At 38.3% G+C, this 18,015-nt stretch overlaps 1 protein-coding gene across 1 annotated transcript in view; it reads left to right on the forward strand.

Moving 5' to 3' along the window:
• The window catches only part of LOC137290399 (U6 snRNA-associated Sm-like protein LSm4), a 439,957-nt gene that overhangs the window by 129,607 nt on the left and 292,335 nt on the right, over positions 1 to 18,015 (forward strand). The window lies entirely within an intron of this gene.

Consider the following 18,015-nt stretch of genomic DNA (forward strand, 5'->3'; position numbering starts at 1 on the left):
GTGAAAGAAGTTTTTATGGGCACAATTTAGTCTATCTTTGCGGTGAATCGAGAATAGAAGCCAGTGAGCTATAACGTACCGACTTGAAACTTTACTACAAATCTACTGTCCTAATATGGCTACTAATACCAATTATTTGACTTAAACTGAAGTGACAAAATAGTTAACCTATCTTCTTCATGTAGGATTTCAGTTGTTACAACACTCAGCGAACTTAATCAGCTGTTGAAAATAAACCGGGCTCAATCTTATATACTACGCTGCCACCATATTGGCTACACTGGTTAACCGGTTACGTAACGACCCGAGACATACGTTCAGCGGCTTTTCGAGGAGATCCTTCTCCCCCTCTATACAGGCTCCCTGATTAAACAGATCATCTTTCTGTACACAAAATGAGCACTCAGAGTATCAGCAAATGAGCCAGCCAATCGGAAGCCGTCGTTACACTTGAGTGCACATCCAGCCGCTATGACTGGGTTTGGTCTCTCGAGGGCTTCGTTTCAAGGGAAGTAAGCCCAAGTACAAACGATTGCACTTTTGAATCGCGATTGTACGTTTATAATTTTTTTGTTTTTCAACAAGCAGCAATGTATGTTATATGTCATGAATAAGTGATAATTTGGTTTAATTATGTTCGATGTTTTGGTTGCATGTGACCTTTAAAGTTAAGTATGATTCTCAGTTGGATATGTTTGCTCATGAGATCAACCACGGGGGACGTGGAGTGAGTGTGTTTAGTTTTACGCCGCACTCAGCAATGGAGCGTGGAGTGACGTGGATCTTCCTGTGCTGCATATCAAGCTCGGCGGGTGTTGACGTAAGCCGCTTTCTTTTGCCTAATGTATATTAGAGAGGTCAACATTTGAGTTGATTGTGCACATGTCGGAGTAGGGTTTGGGTCGCAAATGAGTGCGTGTGCGTATTCTGTTCATGTTCACCATCACCTTCACCGAGGTACCAGGTGTTCGGATGAAAGGCTAACATTTTTATGTGTGTCTCGGAGTGCAACTGATAAATAAATGTTATGAAGCAAGTCCTGTATCAATCATTTTCAAGGTCAAACACATGTATAATATTTCTGCATCGTCACTGTATTATGCTGTTATAATTGATCGGTTGCAGTATCACTGAAAGGCGTACAAGAACAATTTATTATATTAGTTCGTGAAACAACCTAACCTTACATCACCTATGTTTTGGGTAATATAACGAGGACAGATTTCAACTGAAACTGGTTAACGTATTTCGAGCACCTGACATCATCACTAGTGGTGATTCATATGCACAACAGCAGAATGAACTCATTATTATTGAAGGGGCTTTTGATACTTTTACGATTTACGTGAAAACATCGCGACGCCGTTGCATAATGAAGTGATAATACCTATCATTAAAGTTTAACTGAACCGGCCTTGTACGTATGCTTAATGCTTCGGCTGCAAACATAGCGTTCGGGCACCCACCCACCTCTTTGGTTGTCATTGTTAGATCTTATATTGCTATTCGAGAAAGGGATTTTGTGGATATATTATGGATAGTTTCTTTTAGTAATATTATTTTGATAAACTGACATCTTCTCCCTCAACACTTATCGTGTCCTTTGTCGTGTCCTCGTGCCCACAGTTATCACCTGTCATGCCCAGGAAAAGCAATAACTTGTGATTTTCGTGATACTCAGCCCATTGCTATAATAGTTTTTTTACCTTTGTTACCAACATTAACAGAATAATAAAAAATACGCCCTTTAAATGACATCACTTAATGCATCGGGAATATTCAGCTGCGCGTGTTTAAAACGCTGTAAATGAATATATCACACAGCTGTGAAATGGATAGATAGAACTCTCGTTTTTGCCATGTACCCGAAATTGCATTTGAAAACGAGATGAACTTATTAAAAAATGTAGTCTACTGCTGAATTTTTATTTGCAAAGGATGTGTAACATGAAATATTCATTTCGTTAATTCGTTTCAGCAAAAACATTTAAACAGCAGTCAATGGTATTGGAAGTATCCGGATTGCAGAAGCATACAATTAGGATATATTAAAAGTAAAGTTTAAATTAAACATACTTTTATGTGATGGATGCAATGCATGGGCTAGATGGTCGTTGTAGGATTATCACTGGGGATGGGGTTGGCAAATATTGTATTGCAATACATAGTTACTCAGGTACTCATATTGCGATACGTATTGCGATCTGTTGAGAACTTATGTGTTTGATAGTGGCACTAATTGTTCGTGTCAATCCTATTTCTACATTATAACCCCTTAAAAAGTTATGTTGCGGTTCAGATCACAGCAATCTCAAAATTAGGTTGCATAGTCACGGGGTCAACATGTATATTCATTCTAATACAAATTATAGTATTACAATATGCCTTTAAGCCCTTGGATAACGAAGGAAAACATTGTTGTTAATGAAAGTATAATAGATTTTAATTTAAACCATAGGCATAATCACAAAACCCTATATCCAATACCAATATGCCGGTTCTCAGAAAAAAGATATTGCAATGTGTATCGTTTGAAAAGCGTATTGCGATATCCCGGTAATACTGCAGTCCTGATTTTCTCGTAACTAGAAGAACCAAGTGAATACACAGGCAGGCATTGAATCTCGCCTACAGCATTAGGGTAACCGAGTGGTTAAAGTGTTAGTTCGTCACCCCGACCCGGGTTCCATTCCATACATGGGTACTATGAGTGAAGCCAATTTCTAATGTGCCCCGCCGTGGTATTGCAAGAATAATGCCAAAAGCGGCGTAAAACCAAACTCACTCACACACTTTAAACCAAAGCATTTTAACCAGTTAAACAATTCAGGGCCTAGAAAATGTCTAGCTTTACAATAGTTTGATCAGGCAAATACTCACCATCACGTGATATACCGTATTGTAATATATCACGCACAATCATTGATATGCCTGGTTTTATTGAATAAAACGAGCGGTGGTTTTCTCCTTATTTCTTTCTTTGCTCCATGTTCTAAATACAACCATTTTATCTCTTAAACCTATCAAGAAGTCTACATCTAATTGTTCGCAAATATTCACATGTCCATAAATATTCTGGGCACCATCGTCTTTAATCTATAATCTAATAATAAATTTGTGCGGGGCTGTCATGTCCTTCTCATGTGACTACACTTTAGTATTGCGCAACGTACATACAATACCAGATCAATAGCCACATGCCCTCTCGTACAAATCCATGTATTTTCTTCAGTAAACTTGCCTAATTGGTCAGTAACGTTAACTGATGATAATGCTTGCAACAAATATAATTGGCCACCGAAGGTGCTCCGCCAACAAAAGGCAATGCCTTGACATGAATCTGATATGTACAATATATCGTGTCTATAGATTTCTCCTAAAAGTCCTCCGTTCTGGTCTTAAGTGATCGACAGTTGTGCCTTCATCGGCTTTTGTGGTAACTACATAATATAGAGCATCACACCAGTCGACCTCGCCCGCTGTACTTGAATCGATACGAGGAGAACCCTTGCTATTTACAATAGACACACATCCTGTATCATATTACAGTGAGACACCTGAAAACCATGGATGCAAAGTGTTTGTGGGTCACGTGGTTTCTGCGTTATTGATTAGGGGGCGGGGCATCAGGTGGTCTCTAGACGATGATATTTGTAGCGGTAGTCCTGCCCGTACGAGCGAGTTTTGCAATGTTTGTTCTCGGTCGTTCTAGTTTCGAAATACTGAAAATTGTGAGGGGACATGTGATATACATCAAAGATTAACCATTGTTTGGACATAACGTCATAACATGTTGAAACTCGTTGACTCAAATGGACTGTCAAGATGACAAAGTTAATTTTATCGTGATGCTATTTGGTATATTTGCAAAATGATGCTATCACAATCATATGTCTACATATTATTATTAATATGTTTTCATATTATTAATATGTTTTCATAAGAATGTCTGGTAAAGAAGAGCCGTCGGTAATTGATACTGAAGCTTTCGTTTTTATAAAAAATATTGATAACGGCAGTATTCGAGAATCTATTTTTCGTGATTTTTTGTTGAAAGTATGAATCATATAGTTACTGCCTCTGAATGTATTTACACAATAATATGTCCAGATGGTAACTAAAACACCAACCAATGTATAAGGGAAAAAAGTAGTCTATTTTTCCAAGACAAATGTTTTTTTTAAAAAACAAATGGCCAGTGTCGCGTAAGAATCAGCCAAGGACCTCCCAATTTCTTTCAGTCAGTGAGTTTACTGTATGTTACCATGATCTGTACGCATAAAAACAACCGTGTTGTCAGCCATCTTACTCTAGTTCTGGAGAAACATGGGTAGATCTTTCTCAGTTTCACTTAGTGACAGGTACGACTATCCCCAACTTCCATATGCAACGATGTTGTTTGATTAGTGTGTACACATGTAGTTCGAGACGCTGTCGCATCACAAAAAACATATGTCCAACCGAAGCTCTTATACATTATGTGGTTTTATCTGACTTCTAGTTATTGAGCAAGATAAATAAATAAATAAATAAATAAATAAATAAATAAATAAATAAATAAATAAATAAATACAGACTAGTCTGTAAACAAAAATCCTAAAATGGTCATATTAGTTCTAAACACTGAGAAGTTTAAACTAAGAGATTCGAATTCACTCAACAACATTTTAATGTGTTCGTGATTTATTTATTATTATCCCTTACCAAAGAATCAGACCGTCATAATTTGGTTATACAGAAAATATTTTTTTAAAAAAAAATATGCGGTTTCAAAATGTTTCAGTACATGAATATGCTGGGATATGGTCGGTAAATGTACAAAGACACACAAATGGTACCATCGCCTTTGGCAGGTTTTACATGTATATGACTGTGATATTTTTTAAGAATTTCACCTAATTTACAAAATATTTCGTTGTTTGAATGTGGTAGGCAATTCAACCACACCAAAGTCCCTGACCTCACCTCGGAATATAAAGGTTTATTAGTAATGGTATAGTCGATATTTCGTCATTTCCTGATATATCATATCAGACAAAACTTAGACACATATTATATACGAAACAAGGTTTGATGAATAAAAATTAAAATATGGATCGCAGATTTTGCTAATTTATGCTTATGCTTGAAGAGCATGATCAATTCAATGATCAAACCTAATCACCGGTGTGACTGTCGTTCAGTAGCACGAGGCGTTCTAAAATGTGCATTTAATCTGACAAGAATTGTCCAACACATTTGCACAGTTGTCGTGTAGTCAAACTTGAAATATAACGGTCGCACTACAGCCAGTGTAATGTTTAAACGCTGTGGGTATTTGGCCTGATGAGTTTAGGTTACAAAGTTCAAATATAAGTTCATGTACACACTTGAGACAGGAGAGAGGAGAGAACGAAGTCTTTTAACCATTTCAGTACATAGTGAGCGAATTAAGTAAGATGCCAACGCTTTGGGGTAAAGTATTCTTTTGCCGACGATTGATCACGAAATTTCATAAAATGTATCACGGTGTTTAATTTTATGTGTTTCTTATATAATGTATACCACACTCTGGCAGGTTGATGAAGATCAATCCTCGCCCGGATCTTCAAGGCTCCGTTCCTACAGTACAATACAGGATTGGGTAACACGCCATCTTCTGTTACATAGATTTGTTTCTGTTCAGCTATACATCACACAATTACAAGAATATATTCATAAAATTGTGTATTAAAATATTTTAACAGCGACTGAAATCTATAATCTTATGTATCTGTATGCACAAAGTATTGCGTATATAATTAGTTCCGAACTGAAAATCGTACAGTTTGGCTTTCGATGTGTTGTGAAATGAGATGCTGAAGAATATTCATATTTTAATATTCATGTTCACTGACACTTTCAATTAAGTTGTCAAGAATAAACGATGACGACCCACGAGTACTGTATGCTGGATTCAATAGACGTGCACGAGTTATTCAAGGACAGAAATCTGTGGAAAACAATACATGAGAGCCACACTGTTCCTGTCAGATCCGAAGCACTGTTGTACAACCTGAGGCGAGTTGTGGTGGTCGTGTCCTTGTGTTTCTGAGATTTAATGTCACTTGAGTATCTTTAGAATATTATACAGTATGCTAGCATTAACATGTGCAGGGACAGCATCAATGGGTTGTAGGGAACGAATGCTTATAATGTGCACCAGTGGATCGTTCCATACTCTGTTACTCTGTAGAGTAACACAATGTATTTAGAACGATGACACAAGCAATGTATTGATAGTATGGGTCAAATATGCATTTTAAGGCAAGGCTGTTCTGTTTGTTGTTTAAAAGGACCATGCCAAATCAAGTAGTGATTAACAGAGTGAGCTATGGCAAGCATAGATGTAATACTTTAAAACAAGCTGAAGGCTAAGTTAAGTCAGTTTCAACCAATTACGTATGGTGTACATTATCATATAATAACACGTAACTGTAAATTTATTTATTTTAGTTGATGTTTCTGTCAAAGTCAACAATTTGACCAGAAATTCAACTGAAAACAAAAACCTCAAGGTTTTACTTTTGCACATGAACTATTTTTGTCAATGAGCGAGTTTAGTTTCACGCTGCACTCAGCAATATAACAACTATATGTTGATAATAATGTCTAGTATAACTTAAATAATTGAGTCTGGACCAGATAATCCTGTGATCAACACCTTGAACATCGATCTTTGCAAATGGGATACGTAGTCATGTGTCAGACATGTGTCAAGAGAACCTGACAACCCGATCCCATAAGTCGCTTCTTACAACAAGCATGGGTTACTGAAGATCACGTCTTATCCAGTCTATTCTAATCAAGAAAACTTACCTCATCTATCCGTGTCGGGCACATGAACGTGCATGGGCACTCTGTGTATTCAATTGATGTTCGGCGTTAAAATTGCGCCCACCTGCCCGTCATTATGCATGTTTGTACACACTCAGTGCAACGGTCAATGAGTACACAAAGGTGTATTTATAGTACATTGTGCTTTGTAATAAAACATTATACTCAGGCACATTTGTGTTGATTTCGTTTCATTAAATGGAATCCGTTATTAGATTTCAACAGAATTCTATATTGATTTTCGTCTTTCTTTATTATTCACGCCGACAATATGTTTACAAAGTATTCCTCAGAGGAGAAGGTGCATCATTTATTAAAACGGGAACGATTTTAACAGTTTGACATCACTGGCGAGTGTTCTGACAGTTAAATATACTTAAATCACTAGGATAGTCTGCGAGGGTGGTCCATATACTGGAATAATTGAATATATTGAACCTTATTTTATTAAAATGTAATCGAATTATAGAATATTTTTGCGTCCTATATTTTTCAATTGCGTTGACCTTATGATCACAAAAGACGGAAATGAATATTAGCAGAATTATAAACTTTCAAAGCTGATTAACATAGTTTAGTTGATAAATATTGTCAAAAAAACATGGAGCTCAGTTTCCGTGTTAATAATAATACATACTGAACGAATACTTTAAATCAATGATTTGAACATTTTGTCCACAATTAGCTTGCAGTTTTTCTGCGACTGCCAGAAACCTGTTTGCGCAGGACTGACATGCAGGAGTTGTCTCCCTTGAATAAGATGTTCGTTGACATTCGTGACGAGGTGATGCTGTTTCGTGATCTATCCATCTGACTGTAGATATAGATACTGAGGAAATGGGGGATAATGTTTTGGGGAAGATAAAATAGAGCTGTATAGGTTTTACTTAATCTTGGTGTAAACGGGGAAATAACGGATATTAATGGTATGCTATTCAGCATACGGCATGTACGGTCAGATAAGGCAACAACGTACTGAATTGTGTACTCATGTTTATTTAACTAAAAATAAAGTTTGATATGCTTCAGGTCTTTAACAATAATTAAATTATATTTTGCTCATATCTGTGTTACAGTCAGATTGTGAAATTAGTCATTTCATAAAATTTCACTTAATAACTTAATCTACTAAAGTGGATCACAAAATCACATATTTGAACTGTTAAAACTATTGCACTTCAGTTTGGTTTTGAAGCGTTTACGCCTGTTTGTTTGACACTTGCTGTGTCCAGAGCAGCCACATCTCACAAATCCCTGTCCACCATATATAAATGAAATTTCATGAAATGACTGAAGTATATTGACTGTTATTACACAAAATGACGTTGGCTGACCCTCTTAGTCATTTCGCGAAATCATTTCATAATCTGACTGTAAAATACACGACACCCAAATCAACGTTACATCCTGAGCAGAATACGTGCACGGCTTCTGTCTGCTAGCGATATCGTTGAAAGGTAGATGCTTTTCTTCGAAGCAGATTCTTTGAAGGGTATTTAGAAGTGGAATGCATAAGAAAGATTTGTGTATGTCAACTTCTTTATTGTGAATAGCACGACGTGTTGTGTTTGCCCCGAACGAAATGCCATCTACGACAAACTACACCCTGGATTATCTACCCTTGAAGCTCCGTGTACATCTTCACAATTGTGACGATCGACCTCTACTTCCACAACCTCTCCGCTGTTTTCCCCGTGAAGGCAATATCAGCATACCTCATAACTATACAAATTGTGACAAACAACTGACAGTCAAGTCCCAATGAACTCTCATTCTAATTTACTAACATCAACCTTTCAGAAAATTAACCCCCCTATCTTTACCTGTAAACATTCCCACTGCCCCTTGATACGATCATAATCCAGTCTTCAATCCAAGCACGAAATAGAGATGATGACGATGATGACGACGATGATGATGACGACGACGACGACCATGATGATGATGATGATGATGATGATGACGATGATGATGATGATGACGACGATGATGAAGATGATGATGATGACGACGATGACGATGACGACGATGACGACGACGATGATGATGACGATGATGATGACGATGATGATGATGATGATGATGATGATGATGATGATGATGATGATGATGATGACGACGATGATGACGGAGAGTCTAAATAACAGAATTTCTCTATTTCATGGTAACCTCCCATTACGCAGACAGACAGTTGTAGACGCTTAAATACAACATCATTTACGGCTCAGTGAACAGATTATCTCCTGCCTGTTAGCTACACTATAATGGAAAGGTCCAAACACAAACGCAGGAAAAAAACTCAGGGAGTATAATTTACTTTGAAAGATGTCCAAAAGGACATTAATTTGAATATTTATTGCTGCAATATACCATATTGCTGTATGTCACCCACACCTGAGATCGCAGAAGATCGGATCACCAGACGGATCCAGAAATCACCCAACACTGCCACCATTGTGACCATCGTACAGACGGCCACCCATGCCACATAACACAAACATCCCCAACCCCGACCATCCACCCCTACCTATGTCTACCATTGAAACTAACACGTTGTACGGTCTCAAACAACCAAAGCAGATGAAACGAATATTTAGACGGAACATCGACATCTGCTTCCCCGAACACCAAAGGTTGGTCGAGGAAGGTTCTTCGGTCGTAATGTCGGATCGTACACAGATCATGCAAACGTTGCCAGAACCACTGTAGTATTGGCCATCAAACAAAAACACACGACACAATCAGGAACTAACAGTTATTCAAGTAAATCGACTCCACATTTACAGGGACAAGTGTCACTTCATCCTTCAACAAGAACATTCACGTCCCTGGCGATGAGGTAGCATGGTGGTGAAAACGTTCGCATTGGTACTTCACAGACCTGGGTTGATTCTTTCCCTTGTCTTTGTACAACGATGACTGGATTGATCACTGGATTGTCTGGTCCAGACTCAAATATTAACAGTCCGTTGTCATACAGCTCGAATATTTATGAATGCACGTTAAAATGCACACAATCTTAGACGCTGTTCATTGACTTTCCAAGTGAAAATAACAAAGACCACGTCACTTTTTTTTCTTTCACGTTTCATGTGATGAATCCGAGGCAACACTGTTCACTGGGCGACAGCATTAGATATCTCCTGTCCCCTTTCTGCAAGGTCGGGGGTATTATATCTTGTTGTATATTCTGCAGCTGCGTAAAGATGATTTTTACATCTTGTTGTCGAACGCCACACTGACTGCTCTCAGTGATCTGTGATGTTATGTGTGTCAACCAAATCAGCGAGCCTGACAACCCGATCCCGAAACTGTGACCCACACGCACTGGTTCTTGAAGACCAATTCTCATTCGGATCTTCACGTGTGTTGTTTGAGAGACACACTGGTTGTTTATCACGTTAATAACAGTGCGTCGTCTACCACCTGACGCTTATCCACATAGATTCACCACATAGACACCATCTCTGTTGTGACCCACCGTGCTTAAAGCGGAGTAAAACTATACTCACTCACTCACGCACTCACTCATTCACAAGCTTGAATCCGCTGCACATGGCTCCGAGCCCACGATCAGAAGTGTCAGTCGGCAAATATCGTAAATCACGGTGCGCCATACTGTGGAGTCTTCCTGACGCGAGTAATGAAACCTCAGACATTTTGTCCACAGAGGCCTTACTGAATTTGGTAGTTTTGTTTTGTTAAAATCTGGATGACAGTAGGCGGACAGGTCATGTTATATCCAGACGTTAGCTGTATATTTTACGACTGCTTCAAGCAGCGAGATAGTCCAGACGTTGATACGGAATGTTTTTGCTTTCCTCTAACAACCAGGATTTTGGTATGACTGTAAAGAGATGCTCTACCTACCCACATGGTTGAAATGCCACAGCAGTTCTCTGTTACCCCACCGGCCCGCCCCAGTTTTGTGGTGGTTAGTCTCACAGTTACCAGTGCCAGTGCGTTTTAACACACCCACATGTCTTTATGCTTTCCCAGGGGAGTAGCTACCACTGTGAAAAATAGAACGGACTTACAGATGGTTTTGAAAATGAAAGTAGGGCAAGCTCTCGATACGATCTAAATATAAAACTTTGCAACCTACTGGGCTTGCACTGAAAAACTTGCCATGGCTTGCCACGTGCCTTAATATTTTGCCTCCTTCATTAAGATGACAGACCGTGGTGCAATGGTTGGGTGAGTGAGTTTAGCTTTACGCCACACTCAGCAATATTCCAGCTATAGGGCGGTGGTCTGTAAATAACCGACTCTGGAAAAGACAATCCAGTGATCAACAGCACGAGCATCAACCTGCACAAATGGTCAGGCCCGATGACATGTGTCAACCAAGTCAGCGGGCCTGACCAGCTGGTCCCGTTAGTCGTCTCTTACGACAAGCATAGTCGCCTTTTATGGCAGAAAGCGGCGTAAAATCTAGTCACTCACTCATTCACCATTTCCACTATGTCAACATTTATTTTCTTTTACTGATGGTTGTACGATGTAATGTTTAACAGACTCCCAGCAAGAGTCTCAGTATTATTCGTTACACTGCTACTCTGTGTCGCAGTATAGCATTGTACCAGAGTGGTATGAGACGGTTACCATTTGTTTAACTTTCATTGATAGGTTTTCATCTATAAAGAGGTTTATCTATATTATCGTTTTAGCCTTATGCATAGCCAGCAATGAAAAAAATAGGTTCTAAAACACCTCAGGTAAGCACTTGGCATGACGCTGATTGTGATATTTTGAAAAGGAAAGATGCAGATGTCTTAATAAGTTTAGGAAATGTAAGGACTCCTGGTCTTTAAATCAGTAGAAGATTTGTATTTGTGTAGGTATCAGGGAATGTGCAAACATATACAGAGTGAATACAAAAAAAGTAAACAACAAAATCTAGAAAACTGTATTAATAATTCTAAAGAATTTTGACATACATTGAAGTGAGTTAACGGGAAACCTAGCCAAAGAAATGAAATCTTAATTAATTAAGGGCATTTACCTCTATGATGAAATTTTAACCAGTGTCCAACATCTTAAACTTAATAATTCACCTGGAATGGACCAAACTATTTCTGAGTTTTTAAGTATTCAGCGGACTTGTTATTACCTCAGATAGAATTGATATTTAATGTGATATTTAAATGGATATTTCCCCAACTCTTGGTCTGTAGGCATCTCAAACTCTTGATTCATAAACAAGGCGACTTGTATAACACAGGTAACTATAGAGGCATTACTCTCTTGAGCGTATTTAGTAAGATATTTACACCCATTTTGAGCAAAATGGTTTTAAAAATGCTCAAAATATTGCATAGTATATATGAAAATGTAAAGATATGTGTCAGACATAGTAATGATTTGTCACACACTATTACTAGTCAACTTGGAGTGAGAAACGGCTGTATCTGCCTTTTCTGTTTTCCTTTTTCATCAACGAACTGGCCATCATGATCCAAGGAAACTGTGCAAATTCAGTTACACTCAGATGTATTTGAAATCTTTTTTATTATTCTCGCAGATGATATCATACTATTCTCTAGTACTATAGCTGGCTAAGAAAAACTGATAAATAATTTAGAAAATTACTGCAATCATTATAAAGTAAATGTTAATAAAACTACAAGCAAAATAGTTGTTTTAAAAACTGGTGGAAATTGGCAAAAAGTGGACAATGGTGTTACAAAGGCGATGCTATTCAACCAAGTAATTCTTATAAATATTTAGGAGTTAAGTTTACAAACCATTTTTCATGTTTCATACATAAAATGCATGCCTCATTGCAAGGTATAAAGATCTTAATAGGCATTATGAAATATATAAAAAGACTTGGTGACTTATCATACAACTCTTTTTCCAAGATTTATGCTAAAATATGTCCTATCCTTTTGTATGGCGCTGAGATATGGCGTCCGATGCCATAGAACAAGTCCATTTATATGCATGTAAGAAATATCTTCAGGTAAATATTAATACATGTACTTCAACAGTGTATGGCGAGTGTGGTAGATTTCCCTTATTGAAGCAAATATGAAAGTTATTAAACTTTGGTTAAAATTACTGAGTATAGCCAAAAATGTTATAATATACCCAACTTTATATATAATATATAAAGTTGGGGAACCTGAACTTTGAAGTTTGGTAGAAAGAAAACCCATTGAGGAACGTTAAAATGACATTCATTTTGTGTATGTAGCATCATTTCACGTTATCACCACACGCAAACACAATGCATGGGAAGCACGTGCACAACGTGGGAGCCTCATAGACGTGCATGAGGTGTCATCATGAATCTTGACGTGTTTCAAGCAGGTCGATAAATCACCATAGACCATTTTTCCGATAATATTGTGTATCTGTGCATGGCCAGTGTATTCAGGGTCAAATCACACACAACTGACTGAAAATTGTAAACCCGAAATTTTCATGTCATACTCCAGTCACCTAATGAGGGAGATAACTGAACGAGAAGCTTTGCTTTGAATAACATCATTGTGATGATGCATTCTCAATAAACCATTATTATTGTGTCAGCATTGATTCAATCCCATATATCTCCCAATTCCGACAATCGTACATTGAAAGTACAGATCCCCTCCTTTTTTTGAAGAGTATATGTGATGATTATTTATGATAAAAATGGGCAAAGAAAAATGGATCACAAGCGTAAACGTACGATTATTACATTTGGTAATGCATAGTATGAACAGCATATAAAATCTCACTCTCAACGACTTAAACATATGTACATACAGAACTACAATGAAATGTTATCTGTGTCTAGCAAATGTTTTACTACAAAATGATTAAACAATCTATCCACAAAGAACAGTCCCTGTCCGTGCTAAACGTAAGAAAATCCAGAATATGCCTTGCGGAACTCCGCTGTTCATCTCATGATCTGCTAATAGATTATATATGTTATCATATAGCTAGAATAGCTGTGTGTGGCTCCCTCAGTCACTCCTCTACTCTCACTTACCCTCAGACAAATCGTGAGGGTAATATCACCATCTGACAAGGTTTCATTTGAGATTCTGTTTTAAATCTTAAGGTGTCATATCTATATATATGTGACTATATCTGTACGTATGGTAAACATTCAGTTTCGATGGGAATTGGCGTTGTATTTCTTGGTAGGAGCACCGCACCATCGTGTGCGCTGTTCAAGGGAGGTTACTATGCTAAGCTTGTTGCTTTCCTTAATTGGAGTTACTTCCCTTTACATGTCTCCTGGGTTTTCACTGACTGACCCGCGTTAGTGCATTGCAGTAACTACAACAATAAACAAGGTATGTTGCCGATGTGACGACATACGTGTATACAGATGCCATTGATTAAGGCTTAGGTTACTGAGAACATTATGTATTGACTCCATTAGAATTATGTCAGTTGAGCCTTGACACGTTTTGTTTGCGAAACTGTCCATTCGAAGTCCACGGCCCACACGCAAAGGACGTATATTATGACGTAACAAGTGATTGATTTTATGATTTATGAACAGCTGAGAAGAAATAATGGATTTGTTGTATTCTGTAAATGTATGTTGTAATGACGGATGGTTGTTGCCAATAATTGCTGTACCTGAATGTTATGGGCTATATATTTCAGGTAGCATCCGTACAAGTGGCGTCCGATTAACTGGAATAATCGACAATTGATCGATCGCAATGACTAAACGACCATGCAATTGATCATGCATTAACAATATTTAACACAAGGTTGGTTTTGTCTGTAATATTTCATACACTACAAGCCCGTGCCAAATCTTGATTGTCTGTCTCACAGTTCCTGAACCATACTATTTTCACACACACACACACACACACACACACACACACACACACACACACACACACACACACACACACACACACACACACACACACACACACACACACACACACACACACACACACACACACACACACACACACACACACACACACACACACACATTTTACTGCTAAATGAAGCGAGTATAGATATCCCTGTGGTCTCCTTTGGGATGCTTTACAATTTAAATGGGTTTATTTGTTACAATCAAAATTATGTGTGAATGATATTGCCAAACTCGCCGTTTTATGTGTGTGACGTACATAGACATATAATCCCATAATCAGTTAGACAAACCAGCAGGTAGTGACAAAAGAACATCGATGGGGCCGCAGCGTCCCCATAAAATGTGCCGGTTTTGCCAGCCTAATCTCTCGATATACTCAGCCGCAGTGAGGGGACATGGATAATACAGTGTTTCTAAGACGCCATTATGACTCGTTCATGGGTTCAAATCATTCATAGTGTCCATTGCGTCAACAGCAGTGTTTGACTGTATGACTCGAATTACTCGGGGAAATCCTTCCGCAAGTCGCTGACATGCCTAATGTGGCTCACCTTTGACACAGACGCTCAGATTCCTTGCAGTTAGATTTCATCACACCTTCGACCCGATTTGAAGCCCATTTCTGGTGTCACCCGCCGTGATATTACAGGGCTATTGCTAAAAGCGGCGTAAAACTACACCCACTTACTGAACCACTCTTTAACCCAGAGAAAGTGAGTGAGTGCGTTAACCACTAGGCTACCCGGTTCTGACGAGCACGCGTTGAACGGCATACACGTGCATTTTAAACTTAAAGTATGTCATGTTATACATAATATCAAGTCCCTGAAATGAATATCATTTGCAAAAATAAGCACAATAACTGCAGCCAGGTGGCTTTATACTGAACATGCAATAAACTAAACATGCAAGGCTGTAGAAGGAACATTTTTTTTGGAACAAACAACTAAACGTCAGGTGCTTGTTGAAACGGACAAATTTCTGCTGTACAGTGCATGAGTGTCAAATTTATAGGCACTTTGAAAAATAGTAAAGAGTCGTCACTAAACTATGCTGCATTCCCGGATGGTGCAGGGTTTAATCACGTTATTTCTGAGTATCAGCAGGATTAACAATACTCCAGTTACACTGTACTTAAAACTGTTTAAGAGGAAAACTTGAGTTTGCACTGAAACAGATAATGCCATAAGATAAGATAAGATAAGACGGGAAGCTCTTTTTTGCATCAAAACGGTTTAAAAATTAATACGAACACAATTCACAAAATATACACAATGATTACATGCACAACATGAACGCTGGTTACACATATGTACACAATGAAACTGACATGGTTCAATACAGTTAACCTTTCGCCTCCCGCGGTATATAATCAACATGAACGCTGGTTACACATATGTACACAATGAAACTGACATGGTTCAATACAGTTAACCTTTCGCCTCCCGCGGTATATAATCAACATGAACGCTGGTTACACATATGTACACAATGAAACTGACATGGTTCAATACAGTTAACCTTTCGCCTCCCGCGATATATAATCAACATGAACGCTGGTTACACATATGTACACAATGAAACTGACATGGTTCAATACAGTTAACCTTTCGCCTCCCGCGGTATATAATCAACATGAACGCTGGTTACACATATGTACACAATGAAACTGACATGGTTCAATACAGTTAACCTTTCGCCTCCCGCGGTATATAATCAGTATGAATTAATACGGTTTCCGACATAAATATTCCAAGAAATAATTGACATGGTACCCGTACCACACCAGCTTCTATCTTAACTACATTAAGTATGATTATAATGGACTCAGTGGGGCCACTAGATTTAGTTCGATAAAAAAGCAGTTCGTTATACGCATATCGTGTTAAATTTCAAGCACGTCGCCTTGGAAACACAGTTGTCAATGTAAATCTTAATACAGTCTTTACATGTTTATGACACCGGCAGAACATTTCGCCTAATCAAAAATCATGACATTCCAAGATTTCAAACGCTTTGCTCGATTTGGACCCACAAGGACCGTACATACAGAAAATCTGATGATTGTGTTGTTGGCATATGCACGTGTTTCACTCTTTCAAAATAACGTTGTCCTAATTGTTTTTCACCTAAGTCCATGAATGAACTGAAAATTGATCTGTCAGGTTATTGACGTCGTGCACGAAGGTCCGTTCTGTACGTGCAACACGTGTGTGTCGCCATCACGCCCTGTGCCCCGTGTGACAAGAGACGTATCGTTTTACGTCACGGTGTTGTTTGTGCGCCCCTAACCTGTATTGTCTTAATTTATAATTACTTTATGATGACGGGGATTATTTCGGCTGATTGATGAGGGGAAAAATTACTATTTTTGAAACATATGATATATCTTTACCTAGAATGATTTTTTCGCTCATTTTCTGTAACATGCATTTTAGCTGCAAAATAGAATATAAATGTACATGTACATTTAATTGGAATGGAATTGAATTGCAGCTTGAATTGCGTGCTGCGTAGATTTTGTTCACTGAAGCATCAGTCATTACGAAGATTGTGGGTGGAGGAGTGGGGTGGTCAATCTACTTTTTGTAGCAATGGTACCGCTACCGTGGTGTGGTGGTTCTAGAGCGTTCGACGAGAGAGAGCAAAGTCGCGTGTTCAAGCCCCGGCCGCGTCATACCAAAAGACGTTAAATGTGGTAATTGTTGGTCCCGGCCTGGCGCTCGGTATACATGGGTGCAAGGAATGGTCGGCCCGGAGTCAGCATGATGTGTCTGAATGGGATATTCATGCATAACTGCGACATGGTATCTCAGTGAGCTAGCACTATAAAACCACCATAAGCCTGGGTTATAGTACAAGCAGCCACACATACACATGCATGCACGTCATCATGCATATTAACGAGCCAATGTCAACAAAGTTAAACCGTATTTTACCCGACCTCCAACTGGGTCTGGACATCTAGATCTAGTTTCAACTTCTACGCACGTGAATGACACTGAGTCATATTCTACACTTTTGAAAACAAAGGAGAGTGTTCTTACAGTCTGAATAAGGAAAGTTTATTATATAATTGGTTTGTTTTATTCATTGTGTATATAATGTGTCAATATATTAATACTAATACCCACTAAATGAATGTCATTGCTGAACTCGCTATTTCATGAAACAAGGGACGAAATATGACATGACGTCACCATAATGACATCTACCAAAGTTCACAGATGTCGCTCTAAAGAATGAAAGTTTGGTATTTAGATGATTTACTTTATCAAGTTTATTAATGCGCATGCACGTCGCCACATAAGAGA

Source organism: Haliotis asinina, chromosome 7, assembly GCF_037392515.1.
Source record: "Haliotis asinina isolate JCU_RB_2024 chromosome 7, JCU_Hal_asi_v2, whole genome shotgun sequence".
NCBI classification, from domain to species: domain Eukaryota; kingdom Metazoa; phylum Mollusca; class Gastropoda; order Lepetellida; family Haliotidae; genus Haliotis; species Haliotis asinina.